This window comes from Salmo salar, chromosome 15 (genome assembly GCF_965601325.2).
Source record: "Salmo salar chromosome 15, fSalSal1, whole genome shotgun sequence".
NCBI classification, from domain to species: Eukaryota; Metazoa; Chordata; class Actinopteri; order Salmoniformes; family Salmonidae; genus Salmo; species Salmo salar.
In genome coordinates this window covers 114800867-114822346 of record NC_138305.1, presented here as the reverse complement: position 1 = coordinate 114822346, position 21480 = coordinate 114800867, and positions in this window count along the sequence as shown.

Sequence of the window (21480 nt, the reverse complement as noted above, 5' to 3'; positions counted from 1 at the left end):
AAACCAATGTTCTGTCAACGTTAAAAGGATATGACATCATCGTTACGTCATCGCCAGGAGTAGAAGCTCAACGCATCACGTCTTTTGAAAAAGTGGGCAGGGCAAAGAGGAACAGGAGAGAAGCCTGATTGGCCCAGAGCACAGAGGCCAGTTTGTGGTGTTGTTCCAGGTTTGTAGCAGTGTCCCTGGGCATCTCAGAAGATTCATATGTCGTATTAAATGTGGTCGAACGCTTTTAATGGCATTGTGAGAAGAGAGACTGCAATATAGACAAACTGGAATGAATCCACTATGCTCTACAGACTCCTCTCTGGTCTTGCTCCAGACTCTGCTCTGTGCTAGTCGGAACTAGGAAAGTCCGAAATTTCCCGACTTGCTAATTTGTTGAATATGGCAAGTACGACAATTAGCATGTCCGAGATTTTGGAGTTTCCTAGTTTCCGACTAAGAAGTTAATGTGTCGTATCTGTCAGGGTCAATTCAAGTAATGAGTTGAAAAATCCTCATAGAAATCAATTGGAAATGAACCTGTTGGTCTGTCTGTCTGTCTGTCTGTCTGTCTGTCTGTCTGTCTGTCTGTCGCAGCCTTCTTTCTATAAACACAGAGAAAAACAACAATAAAAAGAAAAGGGACATCTTTAAATATGAATATTTTACAATAACCAATAAGTATATGACTAATATGAATAATAATGTCAACATTAATACTATCTGAAGCCTCACAGAGGTTCTGCAGGAGGAAGGGAGGAATTAACAAGTGATATTGTACCTGCTTGTTGCATCGTGTATCTTATTAACCCCACAGCTACTAATAAACTGGGACTATGCATAACAAGATACCACTACACTGTGACTTATTGTGGGTGTGGGTGTGGGTGTGGGTATGGGTGTGTGGGTGGGGGTGTGCGTGTGTGCGTATGGGTATGGGTGTGGGTGTGGGTGTGGGTATGGGTGTGTGGGTGTGGGTGTGTGTGTAGGTGTGCGTATGGGGGTGTGGGTGTGGGTATGGGTGTGTGGGTGGGGGTGTGGGTGAGGGTGTGCATATGGGTGTGGGTGTGTGTGTAGGTGTGCGTATGGGGGTGTGGGTGTGGGTATGGGTGTGTGGGTGGGGGTGTGCGTGTAGGTGTGCGTATGGGTGTGGGTGTGTGTGTAGGTGTGCGTATGGGGGTGTGGGTGTGCGTATGGGGGTGTGGGTCCAGACAAGACAATGCAACTGACCATCACATCCAGAGAACAATCAAATCAAACTGTATCCTTCACATGCGGCGAATACAAAACGGTTGTAGTCCTTACAGTGAAATGCTAAATTACAAGCCCTTATCAACAATGTACTTTTAAGGAAAATACCCCAAAAAATAAGAAATAAAAGTAACAAATAATTAAAGAGCAGCAGTAAAGTAACAATAGTGAGACTATATACAGGGTGTTACGGTACAGAGTCAATGTGGAGGCTATATACAGGGTGTTACGGTACAGAGTCAATGTGGAGGCTATATACAGGGTGTTACGGTACAGAGTCAATGTGGAGGCTATATACAGGGTGTTACGGTACAGAGTCAATGTGGAGGCTATATACAGGGTGTTACGGTACAGAGTCAATGTGGAGGCTATATACAGGGTGTTACGGTACAGAGTCAATGTGGAGGCTATATACAGGGTGTTACGGTACAGAGTCAATGTGGAGGCTATATACAGGGTGTTACGGTACAGAGTCAATGTGGAGGCTATATACAGGGTGTTACGGTACAGAGTAAATGTGGAGGCTATATACAGGGTGTTACGGTACAGAGTCAATGTGGAGGCTATATACAGGGTGTTACGGTACAGAGTCAATGTGGAGGCTATATACAGGGTGTTACGGTACAGAGTCAATGTGGAGGCTATATACAGGGTGTTACGGTACAGAGTCAATGTGGAGGCTATATACAGGGTGTTACGGTACAGAGTCAATGTGGAGGCTATATACAGGGGGTACCGGTACAGAGTAAATGTGGAGGCTATATACAGGGTGTTACGGTACAGAGTCAATGTGGAGGCTATATACAGGGTGTTACGGTACAGAGTAAATGTGGAGGCTATATACAGTGTGTTACGGTACAGAGTCAATGTGGAGGCTATATACAGGGTGTTACGGTACAGAGTCAATGTGGAGGCTATATACAGGGTGTTACGGTACAGAGTCAATGTGGAGGCTATATACAGGGTGTTACGGTACAGAGTCAATGTGGAGGCTATATACAGGGTGTTACGGTACAGAGTCAATGTGGAGGCTATATACAGGGTGTTACGGTACAGAGTCAATGTGGAGGCTATATACAGGGTGTTACGGTACAGAGTCAATGTGGAGGCTATATACAGGGTGTTACGGTACAGAGTAAATGTGGAGGCTATATACAGGGTGTTACGGTACAGAGTCAATGTGGAGGCTATATACAGGGTGTTACGGTACAGAGTCAATGTGGAGGCTATATACAGGGTGTTACGGTACAGAGTCAATGTGGAGGCTATATACAGGGTGTTACGGTACAGAGTCAATGTGGAGGCTATATACAGGGTGTTACGGTACAGAGTCAATGTGGAGGCTATATACAGGGGGTACCGGTACAGAGTAAATGTGGAGGCTATATACAGGGTGTTACGGTACAGAGTCAATGTGGAGGCTATATACAGGGTGTTACGGTACAGAGTAAATGTGGAGGCTATATACAGTGTGTTACGGTACAGAGTCAATGTGGAGGCTATATACAGGGTGTTACGGTACAGAGTCAATGTGGAGGCTATATACAGGGTGTTACGGTACAGAGTCAATGTGGAGGCTATATACAGGGTGTTACGGTACAGAGTCAATGTGGAGGCTATATACAGGGTATTACGGTACAGAGTCAATGTGGAGGCTATATACAGGGGGTACCGGTACAGAGTCAATGTGGAGGCTATATACAGGGTGTTACGGTACAGAGTCAATGTGGAGGCTATATACAGGGGGTACCGGTACAGAGTCAATGTGGAGGCTATATACAGGGGGTACCGGTACAGAGTCAATGTGGAGGCTATATACAGGGGATACCGGTACAGAGTCAATGTGGAGGCTATATACAGGGGGTACCGGTACAGAGTCAATGTGGAGGCTATATACAGGGGGGTACAGAGTCAATGTGGAGGCTATATACAGGGTATTACGGTACAGAGTCAATGTGGAGGCTATATACAGGGGGTACCGGTACAGAGTCAATGTGGAGGCTATATACAGGGTGTTACGGTACAGAGTCAATGTGGAGGCTATATACAGGGGGTACCGGTACAGAGTCAATGTGGAGGCTATATACAGGGGGTACCGGTACAGAGTCAATGTGGAGGCTATATACAGGGGGTACCGGTACAGAGTCAATGTGGAGGCTATATACAGGGGGTACCGGTACAGAGTCAATGTGGAGGCTATATACAGGGGATACCAGTACAGAGTCAATGTGGAGGCTATATACAGGGGGTACCGGTACAGAGTCAATGTGGTGGCTATATACAGGGGATACCAGTACAGAGTCAATGTGGAGGCTATATACAGGGGGTACCGGTACAGAGTCAATGTGGAGGCTATATACAGGGGATACCAGTACAGAGTCAATGTGGAGGCTATATACAGGGGGTACCGGTACAGAGTCAATGTGGAGGCTATATACAGGGGGTACCGGTACAGAGTCAATGTGGAGGCTATATACAGGGGGGTACCGGTACAGAGTCAATGTGGAGGCTATATACAGGGGGTACCGGTACAGAGTCAATGTGGAGGCTATATACAGGGGGTACAGGTACAGAGTCAATGTGGAGGCTATTTACAGGGGGTACCGGTACAGAGTCAATGTGGAGGCTATATACAGGGTGTTACGGTACAGAGTCAATGTGGAGGCTATATACAGGGTATTACGGTACAGAGTCAATGTCGAGGCTATATACAGGGGGTACCGGTACAGAGTCAATGTGGAGGCTATATACAGGGTGTTACGGTACAGAGTCAATGTGGAGGCTATATACAGGGGGTACCGGTACAGAGTCAATGTGGAGGCTATATACAGGGGGTACCGGTACAGAGTCAATGTGGAGGCTATATACAGGGGATACCAGTACAGAGTCAATGTGGAGGCTATATACAGGGGGTACCGGTACAGAGTCAATGTGGAGGCTATATACAGGGGGGTACAGAGTCAATGTGGAGGCTATATACAGGGTATTACGGTACAGATTCAATGTGGAGGCTATATACAGGGGGTACCGGTACAGAGTCAATGTGGAGGCTATATACAGGGTGTTACGGTACAGAGTCAATGTGGAGGCTATATACAGGGGGTACCGGTACAGAGTCAATGTGGAGGCTATATACAGGGGGTACCGGTACAGAGTCAGTGTGGAGGCTATATACAGGGGGTACCGGTACAGAGTCAATGTGGAGGCTATATACAGGGGGTACCGGTACAGAGTCAATGTGGAGGCTATATACAGGGGATACCAGTACAGAGTCAATGTGGAGGCTATATACAGGGGATACCAGTACAGAGTCAATGTGGAGGCTATATACAGGGGGTACCGGTACAGAGTCAATGTGGAGGATATATACAGGGAATACCAGTACAGAGTCAATGTGGAGGCTATATACAGGGGGTACCGGTACAGAGTCAATGTGGAGGCTATATACATGGGGTACCGGTACAGAGTCAATGTGGAGGCTATATACAGGGGGTACCGGTACAGAGTCAATGTGGAGGCTATATACAGGGGGTACCGGTACAGAGTCAATGTGGAGGCTATATACAGGGTGTTACGGTACAGAGTCAATGTGTAGACTATATACAGGGGGTACCGGTACAGAGTCAATGTGGAGGCTATATACAGGGGGTACCGGTACAGAGTCAATGTGGAGGCTATATACAGGGGGTACCGGTACAGAGTCAATGTGGAGGCTATATACAGGGGGTACCGGTACAGAGTCAATGTGGAGGCTATATACAGGGGGTACCGGTACAGAGTCAATGTGGAGGCTATATACAGGGGATACCAGTACAGAGTCAATGTGGAGGCTATATACAGGGGGTACCGGTACAGAGTCAATGTGGAGGCTATATACAGGGGATACCAGTACAGAGTCAATGTGGAGGCTATATACAGGGGGTACCGGTACAGAGTCAATGTGGAGGCTATATACAGGGGATACCAGTACAGAGTCAATGTGGAGGCTATATACAGGGGGTACCGGTACAGAGTCAATGTGGAGGCTATATACAGGGCGTACCGGTACAGAGTCAATGTGGAGGTTATATACAGGGGGTACCGGTACAGAGTCAATGTGGAGGCTATATACAGGGGTACCGGTACAGAGTCAATGTGGAGGCTATATACAGGGGGTACCGGTACAGAGTCAATGTGGAGGCTATATACAGGGGGGTACCGGTACAGAGTCAATGTGGAGGCTATATACAGGGGGTACCGGTACAGAGTCAATGTGGAGGCTATATACAGGGGGTACAGGTACAGAGTCAATGTGGAGGCTATATACAGGGGGTACCGGTACAGAGTCAATGTGGAGGCTATATACAGGGGGTACCGGTACAGAGTCAATGTGGAGGCTATATACAGGGGGTACAGGTACAGAGTCAATGTGGAGTCTATATACAGGGGGTACCGGTACAGAGTCAATGTGGAGGCTATATACAGGGGGTACAGGTACAGAGTCAATGTGGAGGCTATATACAGGGGGTACCGGTACAGAGTCAATGTGGAGGCTATATACAGGGGGTACCGGTACAGAGTCAATGTGGAGGCTATATACAGGGGGTACCGGTACAGAGTCAATGTGGAGACTATATACAGGGGATACGGGTACAGAGTTAATGTGGAGACTATATACAGGGGGTACTGGTACAGAGTCAATGTGGAGACTATATACAGGGGGTACCGGTACAGAGTCAATGTGGAGGCTATATACAGGTGGTACCGGTACAGAGTCAATGTGGAGGCTATATACAGGGGGTACCGGTACAGAGTCAATGTGGAGGCTATATACAGGGGATACTGGTACAGAGTCAATGTGGAGACTATATACAGGGGGTACCGGTACAGAGTCAATGTGGAGGCTATATACAGGGGGTACCGGTACAGAGTCAATGTGGAGGCTATATACAGGGGGTACCGGTACAGAGTCAATGTGGAGGCTATATACAGGGGGGTACCGGTACAGAGTCAATGTGGAGACTATATACAGGGGGTACCGGTACAGAGTCAATGTGGAGGCTATATACAGGGGGGTACCGGTACAGAGTCAATGTGGAGGCTATATACAGGGGGTACCGGTACAGAGTCAATGTGGAGGCTATATACAGGGTGTTACGGTACAGAGTCAATGTGGAGGCTATATACAGGGGATACCGGTACAGAGTCAATGTGGAGGCTATATACAGGGGGTACCGGTACAGAGTCCATGTGGAGGCTATATACAGGGGGTACCGGTACAGAGTCAATGTGGAGGCTATATACAGGGGGTACCGGTACAGAGTCAATGTGGTGGCTATATACAGGGGGTACCGGTACAGAGTCAATGTGGAGACTATATACAGGGGGGTACCGGTACAGAGTCAATGTGGAGGCTATATACAGGGGGTACTGGTACAGAGTCAATGTGGAGGCTATATACAGGGGGTACCGGTACAGAGTCCATGTGGAGGCTATATACAGGGGGTACCGGTACAGAGTCAACGTGGAGGCTATATACAGGGGGTACCGGTACAGAGTCAATGTGGAGGCTATATACAGGGGGTACCGGTACAGAGTCAATGTGGAGGCTATATACAGGGGGTACCGGTACAGAGTCAACGTGGAGGCTATATACAGGGGGTACCGGTACAGAGTCAATGTGGAGGCTATATACAGGGGGTACTGGTACAGAGTCAATGTGGAGGCTATATACAGGGGGTACCGGTACAGAGTCAATGTGGAGGCTATATACAGGGGATACCAGTACAGAGTCAATGTGGAGGCTATATACAGGGGGTACCGGTACAGAGTCAATGTGGAGGCTATATACAGGGGATACCAGTACAGAGTCAATGTGGAGGCTATATACAGGGGGTACCGGTACAGAGTCAATGTGGAGGCTATATACAGGGGATACCAGTACAGAGTCAATGTGGAGGCTATATACAGGGGGTACCGGTACAGAGTCAATGTGGAGGCTATATACAGGGCGTACCGGTACAGAGTCAATGTGGAGGCTATATACAGGGGGTACCGGTACAGAGTCAATGTGGAGGCTATATACAGGGGTACCGGTACAGAGTCAATGTGGAGGCTATATACAGGGGGTACCGGTACAGAGTCAATGTGGAGGCTATATACAGGGGGGTACCGGTACAGAGTCAATGTGGAGGCTATATACAGGGGGTACCGGTACAGAGTCAATGTGGAGGCTATATACAGGGGGTACAGGTACAGAGTCAATGTGGAGGCTATATACAGGGGGTACCGGTACAGAGTCAATGTGGAGGCTATATACAGGGGGTACCGGTACAGAGTCAATGTGGAGGCTATATACAGGGGGTACAGGTACAGAGTCAATGTGGAGTCTATATACAGGGGGTACCGGTACAGAGTCAATGTGGAGGCTATATACAAGGGGTACCGGTACAGAGTCAATGTGGAGGCTATATACAGGGGGTACAGGTACAGAGTCAATGTGGAGGCTATATACAGGGGGTACCGGTACAGAGTCAATGTGGAGGCTATATACAGGGGGTACCGGTACAGAGTCAATGTGGAGGCTATATGGAGGGAAACGCTGTAGGAATGCTCAACCGGTGTCGCTTATTCAGCCGACAGAAACTTTCAACCGGTTCTCCCCATTAAGCGAGTCGGAGTCGGAGGCCGAGACTTCTCTGGTCTCTACTCCTCCCGTTGTGGGGTCTGAGACGCCGACGGCTCCCACCATTAGCTCTGACAAATTGAAAACCCTAGTCATTGGCGACTCCATTACCCGCAGTATTAGACTTAAAACTAATCATCCAGCGATCATACACTGTTTACCAGGGGGCAGGGCTACCGACGTTAAGGCTAATCTAAAGACGGTGCTGGCTAAAGCTAAAACTGGCGAGTGTAGAGAGTATAGAGATATTGTTATCGGCACCAACGATGTTAGGATGAAACAGTCAGAGGTCACCAAGCGCAACATAGCTTCAGCGTGTAAATCAGCTAGAAAGATGTGTCGGCATCGATTAATTGTCTCTGGCCCCCTCCCAGTTAGGGGGAGTGATGAGCTCTACAGCAGAGTCTCACAACTCAATCGCTGGTTGAAAACTGTTTTCTGCCCCTCCCAAAAGATAGAATTTGTAGATAATTGGCCCTCTTTCTGGGACTCACCCACAAACAGGACCAAGCCTGGCCTGTTGAGGAGTGACGGACTCCATCCTAGCTGGAGGGGTGCTCTCATCTTATCTACGAACATAGACAGGGCTCTAACTCCTCTAGCTCCACAATGAAATAGGGTGCAGGCCAGGCAGCAGGCTGTTAGCCAGCCTGCCAGCTTAGTGGAGTCTGCCACTAGCACAGTCAGCGTAGTCAGCTCAGCTTTCCCCATTGAGACCGTGTCTGTGCCTCGATCTAGGTTGGGCAAAATTAAAAATGGCGGTGTTCGCTCTAGCAATCTCACTAGTATAAAGACCTCCTCCATTCCTGCCATTATTGAAAGAGATTGTGATACCTCACATCTCAAAATTGGGTTACTTAATGTTAGATCCCTCACTTCCAAGGCAGTTATAGTCAATGAACTAATCACTGATAATAATCTTGATGTGATTGGCCTGACTGAAACATGGCTTAAGCCTGATGAATTTACTGTGTTAAATGAGGCCTCACCTCCTGGTTACACTAGTGACCATACCCCCCGTGCATCCGGCAAAGGCGGAGGTGTTGCTAACATTTACGATAGCAAATTTCAATTTACAAAAAAAAAAACAACAATGACGTTTTCGTCTTTTGAGCTTCTAGTCATGAAATCTATGCAGCCTACTCACTCACTTTTTATAGCTACTGTTTATAGGCCTCCTGGGCCATATGCAGTGTTCCTCACTGAGTTCCCTGAATTCCTATCGGATCTTGTAGTCATAGCAGATAATATTCTAATTTTTGGTGACTTTAACATTCACATGGAAAAGTCCACAGACCCACTCCAAAAGGCTTTCGGAGCCATCATCGACTCAGTGGGTTTTGTCCAACATGTCTCTGGACCTACTCACTGCCACAGTCATACTCTGGACCTAGTTTTGTCCCATGGAATAAATGTTGTGGATCTAAATGTTTTTCCTCATAATCCTGGACTATCGGACCACCATTTTATTACGTTTGCAATTGCAACAAATAATCTGCTCAGACCCCAACCAAGGAGCATTAAAAGTCGTGCTATAAATTCTCAGACAACCCAAAGATTCCTTGATGCCCTTCCAGACTGCCTCTGCCTACCCAAGGACGTCAGAGGACAAAAATCAGTTAACCACCTAACCGAGGAACTCAATTTAACCTTGCGCAATACCCTAGATGCAGTTGCACCCCTAAAAACTAAAAACATCTGTCATAAGAAACTAGCTCCCTGGTATACAGAAAATACACGAGCTCTGAAGCAAGCTTCCAGAAAATTGGAACGGAAATGGCGCCACACCAAACTGGAAGTCTTCCGACTAGCTTGGAAAGACAGTACCGTGCAGTATCGAAGAGCCCTTACTGCTGCTCGATCATCCTATTTTTCCAACTTAATTGAGGAAAATAAGAACAATCCGAAATTTCTTTTTGATACTGTCGCAAAGCTAACTAAAAAGCAGCCTTCGCAAATGGAGGATGGCTTTCACTTCAGCAGTAATAAATTTATGAACTTCTTTGAGGAAAAGATCATGATCATTAGAAAGCAAATTACAGACTCCTCTTTAAATCTGGGTATTCCTCCAAAGCTCCATTGTCCTGAGTCTGCACAACTCTGCCAGGACCTAGGATTAAGGGAGATACTAAAGTGTTTTAGTACTATATCTCTTGACGCAATGATGAAAATAATCATGGCCTCCAAACCCTCAAGCTGCATACTGGACCCTATTCCAACTAAACTACTGAAAGAGCTGCTTCCTGTGCTTGGCCCTCCTATGTTGAACATAATAAACGGCTCTCTATCCACCGGATGTGTACCAAGCTCACTAAAAGTGGCAGTAATAAAGCCTCTCTTGAAAAAGCCGAATCTTGATCCAGAAATTATAAAAAAACTATCGGCCTATATCGAATCTTCCATTCCTCTCCAAAATTTTAGAAAAAGCTGTTGCACAGCAACTGACTGCCTTCCTGAAGACAAACAATGTATACGAAACGCTTCAGTCTGGTTTTAGACCCCATCATAGCACTGAGACTGCACTTGTGAAGGTGGTAAATGACCTTTTAATGACGTCAGACCGAGGCTCTGCATCTGTCCTCGTGCTCCTAGATCTTAGTGCCGCTTTTGATACCATCGATCACCACATTCTTTTGGAGAGATTGGAAACCCAAATTGGTCTACATGGACAAGTTCTGGCCTGGTTTAGATCTTATCTGTCGGAAAGATATCAGTTTGTCTCTGTGAATGGTTTGTCCTCTGACAAATCAATTGTAAATTTCGGTGTTCCTCAAGGTTCCGTTTTAGGACCACTATTGTTTTCACTATATATTTTACCTCTTGGGGATGTCATTCGAAAACATAATGTTAAATTTCACTGCTATGCGGACGACACACAGCTGTACATTTCAATGAAACATGGTGAAGCCCCAAAATTGCCCTCGCTAGAAGCCTGTGTTTCAGACATAAAGAAGTGGATGGCTGCAAACTTTCTACTTTTAAACTCGGACAAAACAGAGATGCTTGTTCTAGGTCCCAAGAAACAAAGAGATCTTCTGTTGAATCTGACAATTAATCTGGATGGTTGTACAGTCGTCTCAAATAAAACTGTGAAGGACCTCGGCGTTACTCTGGACCCTGATCTCTCTTTTGAAGAACATATCAAGACTGTTTCAAGGACAGCTTTTTTCCATCTACGTAACATTGCAAAAATCCGAAATTTTCTGTCCAAAAATGACGCAGAAAAATTAATCCATGCTTTTGTTACTTCTAGGCTGGACTACTGCAATGCTCTACTTTCCGGCTACCCGGATAAAGCACTAAATAAACTTCAGTTAGTGCTAAATACGGCTGCTAGAATCCTGACTAGAACCAAAAAATTTGATCATATTACTCCAGTGTTAGCCTCCCTACACTGGCTTCCTGTTAAGGCAAGGGCTGATTTCAAGGTTTTACTGCTAACCTACAAAGCATTACATGGGCTTGCTCCTACCTATCTTTCCGATTTGGTCCTGCCGTACATACCTACACGTACGCTACGGTCACAAGACGCAGGCCTCCTAATTGTCCCTAGAATTTCTAAGCAAACGGCTGGAGGTAGGGCTTTCTCCTATAGAGCTCCATTTTTATGGAATGGTCTGCCTACCAATGTGAGAGACGCAGACTCAGTCTCAACCTTTAAGTCTTTACTGAAGACTTATCTCTTCAGTAGGTCCTATGATTAAGTATAGTCTGGCCCAGGAGTGTGAAGGTGAACGGAAAGGCTGGAGCAACGAACCGCCCTTGCTGTCTCTGCCTTGCCGGTTCCCCTCTTTCCACTGGGATTCTCTGCCTCTAACCCTTTTACAGAGGCTGAGTCACTGGCCTACTGGTGTTCTTCCATGCCGTCCATGGGAGGGGTGCGTCACTTGAGTGGGTTGAGTCACTGACGTGGTCTTCCTGTCTGGGTTGGCGCCCCCCCCCCCCCCCCTTGGGTTGTGCCATGGCGGAGATCGTTGTGGGCTATACTCGGCCTTGTCTTAGGACGGTAAGTTGGTGGTTGGAGACATCCCTCTAGTGGTGTGGGGGCTGTGCTTTGGCAAAGTGGGTGGGGTTATATCCTGCCTGTTTGGCCCTGTCCGGGGGTATCATCGGATGGGGCCACAGTGTCTTCTGATCCCTCCTCTCTCAGCCTCCAGTATTTATGCTGCAGTAGTTTATGTGTCGGGGGGCTAGGGTCAGTCTGTTACATCTGGAGTATTTCTCTTGTCTTATCCGGTGTCCTGTGTGTATTTAAATATGCTCTCTCTAATTCTCTCTTTCTCTCTTTCTGTCTTTCTCTCGGAGGACCTGAGCCCTAGGACCATGCCTCAGGACTACCTGGTATGATGACTCCTTGCTGTCCCCAGTCCACCTGGCCGTGCTGCTGCTCCAGTTTCAACTGTTCTGCCTGCGGCTATGGAACCCTGACCTGTTCACCGGACGTGCTTGTTGCACCCTCGACAACTACTATGATTATTATTATTTGACCATGCTGGTCATTTATGAACATTTTAACATTTTAACATTTTGACCATGTTCTGTTATAATATCCACCCTGCACAGCCAGAAGAGGACTGGCCACCCCTCATAGCCTGGTTCCTCTCTAGGTTTCTTCCTAGGTTTTTGGCCTTTCTAGGGAGTTTTTCCTAGGGAGTTTTTCCTAGCCACCGTGCTTCTTTCACATGCTTTGCTTGCTGTTTGGGGTTTTAGGCTGGGTTTCTGTACAGCACTTTGAGAATATCAGCTGATGTACGAAGGGCTATATAAAAATAAATTTGATTTGATTTGATTTGATATATACAGGGGGTACCGGTACAGAGTCAATGTGGAGGCTATATACAGGGGATACTGGTACAGAGTCAATGTGGAGGCTATATACAGGGGGTACCGGTACAGAGTCAATGTGGAGGCTATATACAGGGGGTACTGGTACAGAGTCAATGTGGAGACTATATACAGGGGATACTGGTACAGAGTTAATGTGGAGACTATATACAGGGGGTACTGGTACAGAGTCAATGTGGAGACTATATACAGGGGGTACCGGTACAGAGTCAATGTGGAGGCTATATACAGGTGGTACCGGTACAGAGTCAATGTGGAGGCTATATACAGGGGGTACCGGTACAGAGTCAATGTGGAGGCTATATACAGGGGATACTGGTACAGAGTCAATGTGGAGACTATATACAGGGGGTACCGGTACAGAGTCAATGTGGAGGCTATATACAGGGGGTACCGGTACAGAGTCAATGTGGAGGCTATATACAGGGGGTACCGGTACAGAGTCAATGTGGAGGCTATATACAGGGGGGTACCGGTACAGAGTCAATGTGGAGACTATATACAGGGGGTACCGGTACAGAGTCAATGTGGAGGCTATATACAGGGGGGTACCGGTACAGAGTCAATGTGGAGGCTATATACAGGGGGTACCGGTACAGAGTCAATGTGGAGGCTATATACAGGGTGTTACGGTACAGAGTCAATGTGGAGGCTATATACAGGGGATATCGGTACAGAGTCAATGTGGAGGCTATATACAGGGGGTACCGGTACAGAGTCCATGTGGAGGCTATATACAGGGGGTACCGGTACAGAGTCAATGTGGAGGCTATATACAGGGGGTACCGGTACAGAGTCAATGTGGAGGCTATATACAGGGGGTACCGGTACAGAGTCAATACGGAGGCTATATACAGGGGGTACCGGTACAGAGTCAATGTGGAGGCTATATACAGGGGGTACCGGTACAGAGTCAATGTGGAGGCTATATACAGGGGGTACCGGTACAGAGTCAATGTGGAGACTATATACAGGGGGGTACCGGTACAGAGTCAATGTGGAGGCTATATACAGGGGGTACTGGTACAGAGTCAATGTGGAGGCTATATACAGGGGGTACCGGTACAGAGTCCATGTGGAGGCTATATACAGGGGGTACCGGTACAGAGTCAACGTGGAGGCTATATACAGGGGGTACCGGTACAGAGTCAATGTGGAGGCTATATACAGGGGGTACCGGTACAGAGTCAATGTGGAGGCTATATACAGGGGGTACCGGTACAGAGTCAATGTGGAGGCTATATACAGGGGGTACCGGTACAGAGTCAACGTGGAGGCTATATACAGGGGGTACCGGTACAGAGTCAATGTGGAGGCTATATACAGGGGGTACTGGTACAGAGTCAATGTGGAGGCTATATACAGGGGGTACCGGTACAGAGTCCATGTGGAGGCTATATACAGGGGTACCGGTACAGAGTCAACGTGGAGGCTATATACAGGGGGTACCGGTACAGAGTCAATGTGGAGGCTATATACAGGGGGTACCGGTACAGAGTCAACGTGGAGGCTATATACAGGGGGTACCGGTACAGAGTCAATGTGGAGGCTATATACAGGGGGGTACTGATACAGAGTCAATGTGGAGGCTATATACAGGGGGTACCGGTACAGAGTCAATGCCAATAGTCTGGGTAGCCATTTGATTGTTCAGGAGTCTTGTGGCTTGGAGGTAGAAGCTGTTTAGAAGCCTCTTGGACCTAGATTTGGCGCTCCGGTACCGCTTGCCATGCGGTAGCAGAGAGAACAGTCTATGACTAGGGTGGATGGAGTCTTGGACAACTTGTAGGGCCTTCCTCTGACACCGCCTGGTATAGAGGTCATGGACGACAGGAAGCTTGGACCCAGTAATGTACCGGGCCGTACGCACTACCCTCTGTAGTGCCTTGCGGTCTGAGGCCGAGCAGTTGCCATACCAGGCAGTGATGCAACCAGTCAGGATGTTCTCGATCGTGCAGCTGTAGAACCTTTTGAGGATCTGATCCCATGTCAAATCTTTTCAGTCTCTTGAGGGGGAATAGGTTTTGTCGTGCCCTCTTCACAACTGTCTTGGTGTGGTTGGACCATGTTAGTTTGTTGGTGATGTGGACACCAAGGAACTTGAAGCTATCAACCTACTCCACTACAACACCGTCGATGAGAATGGGTGTGTGCTCGGTCCTCCTTTTCCTGTAGTCCACAATCATCTCCTTAGTCTTAATCACGTTGAGGGAGAGGTTGTTGTCCTGGCACCACATGGCCAGTTCTCTGACCTCCTCGCTATATGCTGTCTCGTCATTGTTGGTGATCAGGCCTACCACTGTTGTGTCATCAGCAAACTTAATGATGGTGTTGGAGTCGTGCCTGGCCGTGCAGTCATGAGTGAACAGGGAGCACTGGAGGGGACTGAGCACGCACCCCTGAGGTGCCCCAGTGTTGAGGATTAGCATAGCGGATGTGTTTTTACCTACCCTCACCACCAGGGGGCGGACCGTCAGGAAGTCCACGATCTAGCTGCAGAGCGAGGTGTTTGGTCCCAGGGTCCTTAGCTTGGTGATGAGCTTTGAGGGCACCATGGTGTTGAACGCTGAGCTGTAGTCAATGAACAGCATTCTCACATACACTACAGTTCAAAAGTTTTAAACTGGCAGCTTCATTAAAGTACTAGACAGCATTGTGACATCTAATGAACTTTGGTGGCCACGATGTGTTGATATCTGTACTGATGGTGGAAAAGCCATGACAGGGAGACATAGCGGAGTGGTATTAACCTGTGGTGAGTTATTCAAAATGTTTGATGAACAAATACGATTTTATATGTAAGATGGCTAAATAAAGAGCAAAATTATTGATTATTATTATTTGTGCCCTGGTCCTATAAGAGCTCTTTGTCACTTCCCACGAGCCGGGTTGTGACAAAAACTAATTTTACTTGTACTTTATTCTTGGTCCTCCAAGCATAGCCTCCCTCCGTTCCTCAGGTGACTCCTGGTGCCCTTGCTGGTATTGCACCACTTGGTGTCGCTAATACACTAAATCCCTCCTCTTCGATGTTTGACGAACCTTTATGATAACACATCTCCAAACTGCAGATCTATGCATTATAACGTAACAAACCATTATCTAGTACTCAAAAAAAGTATCTCTTGTATACAGTATTAACATATTTCCCAACAACAACATACTGTAATGTTTATTTCTACTTTCTTTCAACGACCAATCATAAGCACTAACCTTTGATCTTCATCAGATGGCACTCATAGGACTTCATGTTACACAATACATGTATGTTTTGCTCGATAAAGTTCATATTTATATCCAAAAACCCCATTTTATATTGGCCCGTAATGTTCAGAAATGCTTTTCCTCCAAAAACTTCCGGTGAATGAGCACATCAATTTATAGAAATACTCATCATAAACGTTGATAAAATATTAAACTGTTATTCAAAGAATTATAGATAAACATCTCCTTAATAATGCAACCGCTGTGACAGATTTCGGGAAAGCACACTTTGCAATAATCTGAGTACTGCGCTCAAAAAACAACATCAGGCAATATAGATACCCGCCATTTTGGAGTCATCTAAAATCATAAATTGCATTATAAATATTCACTTGCCTTTGATGATCTTCATCAGAATGCACTCCTAGGAATCCCAGGTCCACAATAAATGTTGTTTTGTTCGATAAAGTCCATCATTTATGTCCTCTTTGTATGCGCGTTCAGTAAGCTACTCCAAATGTAGGAAGTGCGCCGAAACTTTCACGACGAAAAGTCAAAAAAAGTTCTATTTACGTTCGTAGAAACATGTCAAACGATGTATAGCATCAATCTTTAGGGCCTTTTTAACATAAAAGTTCAATAATATTCCAACCGGACGATTCAAATGTCTTCAAAAATGTAATGGAACACAGCTAGCTCTCATGTGAACGCACGCAATTGAGGCCATTTCATTCTCTCGGTCATCAGACTCCAGGAGGTCTTGTTCGCTCTCTGTTCACTGCAAAAGCCTGAAACAACATTCTAAAGACTGTTGACATCTAGTGGAAGCCTTAGGAAGTGCAAAATGACCCCTAAATCACTGTATACTGAATAGGCCCAGTCTTGAAAAACTACAAACCACTTCCTGGTTGGATTTTTTCTCAGGTTTTTGCCTGCCATATGAGCTCTGTTATACTCACAGACATCATTCAAACAGTTTTAGAAACTTCAGAGTGTTTTCTATCCAAATCTACTAATAATATGCATATCCTACGTTCTGAGCCCGAGTAGTAGGCAGTTTAATTTGGGCACGTCATTCATCAGAATTTCCGAATACTGCCCCGTCACTAAAAAGTTAATACGAGTCTGGAAGGAGAGTTTACAGTCTAACCAGACACCTAGGTATTTGTAGTTGTCCACATATTTTAAGTCAGAACCGTCCAGAGTAGTGATGCTAGTCGGGCGGGCGGGTGCAGGCAGCGATCGGTTGAAGAGCATGCATTTAGTTTTACTAGCGTTTAAAAGCAGTTGGAGGCCACAGAAGGAGTGTTGTATGGCAATGAAGCTCGTCTGGAAGTTTGTTAACACAGTCCAAAGACACTGACATTGACTTTACTGACATTTCTTCCAGCTGTCGTGTGGTGAATGCACATGGCGGTGCGTGTTTCTCTACGTAGTGGATGTACTCGTCCCCGTAGTGTAGAGATGCTGTTTGGCTACGTAGTGGATGTAGTCGTGTCCCCGTAGTGTAGAGATGCTGTTTGGCTACGTAGTGGATGTAGTCGTGTCCCCGTAGTGTAGAGATGCTGTTTGGCTACATAGTGGATGTACTCGTCCCCGTAGTGTAGAGATGCTGTTTGGCTACATAGTGGATGTAGTCGTCCCCGTAGTGTAGAGATGCTGTTTCTTAACGTAGTAGATGTGGTCGTCCCCGTAGTGTAGAGATGCTGTGTTGCTACATAGTGGATGTACTCGTCCCCGTAGCGTAGAGATGCTTTTGGCTACGTAGTAGATGTGGTCGTCCCCGTAGTGTAGAGATGCTGTGTTGCTACATAGTGGATGTACTCGTCCCCGTAGCGTAGAGATGCTTTTGGCTACGTAGTAGATGTAGTCGTCCCCGTAGTTTAGAGATGCTGTTTCTCAACATAGTAGATGTGGTTGTTCCCGTAGTGTAGAGATGAATTTCCAGTGGCCATCTCTCGATCCTCGCTGTTTGTTTGGATTTTGAAGAATAAACAGTCTCTAAAGGCTTGTGGTCAGTTACCATTGCAAAGGCTTTGCCATAGAGAAAACATGAAACTTCTCGCACGCCCAGACTATGGCGAGTGCCTCTCTTTCAGTCTGAGAATAGCGCTGCTCTGCATCTGTGAGAGCACGGCTAGCGTAGTACACTGACCTGTGTGAACCATCTTTTTGCTTCTGACTCAAGATAGCCCCTAGCCCCACTGGACTAGCATCCACAATCACATGTCTCTCTGCATCTTGATTGAAGTAGGCCATGTTTTGTGACCTGGCCAGTGCGTTCTTCAGCGCTTTGAATGATGATTCTTGTTCATCTCCCCATGTCCGTTTGCATGATGTTTTTATGAGTCTTCTCTACGGTTCGGATGTGGTTGCCAGATTAGGGATACATCTGCACAGTAGTTTACTAGTCCTAAGAAACTCCTTACTTCAGCAGCATTTGTCGGTCTGCATGTGTTCTGCACCGCTTCCACCTTTGACTGTGCTGCTCTGATGCCATTCTTCGAGAGAACGTGGCCCACGAACTCCATCTCCTGCAGTCGTCTCAGGACTTGGTGTAGTCGTTTGTTCTGTTCTTGTGTGCTCTTCCCAAACACAATGATATCATCTGAGATGTTGTTGACCCCCTTCATGCCTTGTAGGACATGAGGGATGATGTGTTGATATGTCTCAGGAGCAGAGGAGACACTGAAACATTAGTCTCTGGTTGCGGCACAAACCTGTATGAGTCACGTGGTGGTCAGGGAATGAGACTTCGAGTTTCGGTTCGATCTGATGATATCCCCACTAACTGGCTGGCCATTGACTAATAACAGTATTTCAGCGTCATGAGTACTGCTGGGAAGTGTGGTCCTCCTGACCACATCTGAAGCATTTAACATCGTGGTCATCATTAGATGGCTTGTCCTCCTGACCACATCTGAAGCATTTAACATCGTGGTCATCATTAGATGGCTTGTCCTCCTGACCACATCTGAAGCATTTAACATCGTGGTCATCATTAGATGGCTTGTCCTCCTGACCACATCTGAAGCATTTAACATCGTGGTCATCATTAGATGGCTTGTCCTCCTGACCACATCTGAAGCATTTAACATCGTGGTCATCATTAGATGGCTTGTCCTCCTGACCACATCTGAAGCATTTAACATCGTGGTCATCATTAGATGGCTTGTCCTCCTGACCACATCTGAAGCATTTAACATCGTGGTCATCATTAGATGGCTTGTCCTCCTGACCACATCTGAAGCATTTAACATCGTGGTCATCATTAGATGTCTTGTCCTCCTGACCACATCTGAAGCATTTAACATCGTGGTCATCATTAGATGTCTTGTCCTCCTGACCACATCTGAAGCATTTAACATCGTGGTCATCATTAGATGGCTTGTCCTCCTGACCACATCTGAAGCATTTAACATCGTGGTCATCATTAGATGGCTTGTCCTCCTGACCACATCTGAAGCATTTAACATCGTGGTCATCATTAGATGGCTTGTCCTCCTGACCACATCTGAAGCATTTAACATCGTGGTCATCATTAGATGGCTTGTCCTCCTGACCACATCTGAAGCATTTAACATCGTGGTCATCATTAGATGGCTTGTCCTCCTGACCACATCTGAAGCATTTAACATCGTGGTCATCATTAGATGGCTTGTCCTCCTGACCACATCTGAAGCATTTAACATCGTGGTCATCATTAGATGTCTTGTCCTCCTGACCACATCTGAAGCATTTAACATCGTGGTCATCATTAGATGGCTTGTCCTCCTGACCACATCTGAAGCATTTAACATCGTGGTCATCATTAGATGGCTTGTCCTCCTGACCACATCTGAAGCATTTAACATCGTGGTCATCATTAGATGGCTTGTCCTCCTGACCACATCTGAAGCATTTAACATCGTGGTCATCATTAGATGGCTTGTCCTCCTGACCACATCTGAAGCATTTAACATCGTGGTCATCATTAGATGGCTTGTCCTCCTGACCACATCTGAAGCATTTAACATCGTGGTCATCATTAGATGGCTTGTCCTCCTGACCACATCTGAAGCATTTAACATCGTGGTCATCATTAGATGGCTTGTCCTCCTGACCACATCTGAAGCATTTAACATCGTGGTCATCATTAGATGGCTTGTCCTCCTGACCACATCTGAAGCATTTAACATCGTGGTCATCATTAGATGGCTTGTCCTCCTGACCACATCTGAAGCATTTAACATCGTGGTCATCATTAGATGGCTTGTCCTCCTGACCACATCTGAAGCATTTAACATCGTGGTCATCATTAGATGGCTTGTCCTCCTGACCACATCTGAAGCATTTAACATCGTGGTCATCATTAGATGTCTTGTCCTCCTGACCACATCTGAAGCATTGTCACGTCCTGACCATGGTAAGCTGTTATTTTCTATGGTAGAGTAGGGCAGGGCGTGACAGGGGGGTTTATTCTATGTTGGTTTGTTTGGGATGATCTCAAATTAGAGGCAGCTGGTCCTCGTTGTCTCTAATTGGAGATCATACTTAAGTAGGGTTTTTTTCCACCTGGGTTTGTGGGATCTTGTTTTTGCACAGCTCTGTAAAGCCTGCAGAACGTGACGTTCGTGTTTCTTTGTTTATTGTTTTTTTATAGTGTTCTGAGTTAATAATAAATATTTATCATGAGCACTCAACACACTGCACCTTGGTCTACTCCTTACGACGAGCGTTACAAGCATTTAACATCGTGGTCATCATTAGATGTCTTGTCCTCCTGACCAGATCTGATCACATCAAACGGCTGGGTCAGAATGCACATCAAACGGCTGGGTCAGAATGCACATCAAACGGCTGGGTTCAGAATGCACATCAAACGGCTGGGTCAGAATGCACATCAAACGGCTGGGTCAGAATGCACATCAAACGGCTGGGTCAGAATGCACATCAAACGGCTGGGTCAGAATGCACATCAAACGGCTGGGTCAGAATGCACATCAAACGGCTGGGTCAGAATGCACATCAAACGGCTGGGTCAGAATGCACATCAAACGGCTGGGTCAGAATTCGCATCAAACGGCTGGGTCAGAATGCACATCAAACGGCTGGGTCAGAATTCGCATCAAACGGCTGGGTCAGAATGCGCATCAAACGGCTGGGTTCAGAATGCACATCAAACGGCTGGGTCAGAATGCACATCAAACGGCTGGGTTCAGAATGCACATCAAACGGCTGGGTCAGAATGCACATCAAACGGCTGGGTCAGAATGCACATCAAACGGCTGGGTCAGAATGCACATCAAACGGCTGGGTCAGAATGCACATCAAACGGCTGGGTCAGAATGCACATCAAACGGCGGTAGAGAAGGTAAGCTCAGTGCCATTGTTCTTAGCTTCTTTTGCTAGCTAGCACACTTGTTTGCTGGTTAGCTGTGTTAACTGAACGGCTAGGCTATGTTTTCATGAAAAGACCCTTTACAAATTAACTTTTCCTCCACTCACCCAGCTTCTTGAGTGGATAAGGTTTATTTTATTTCCATATC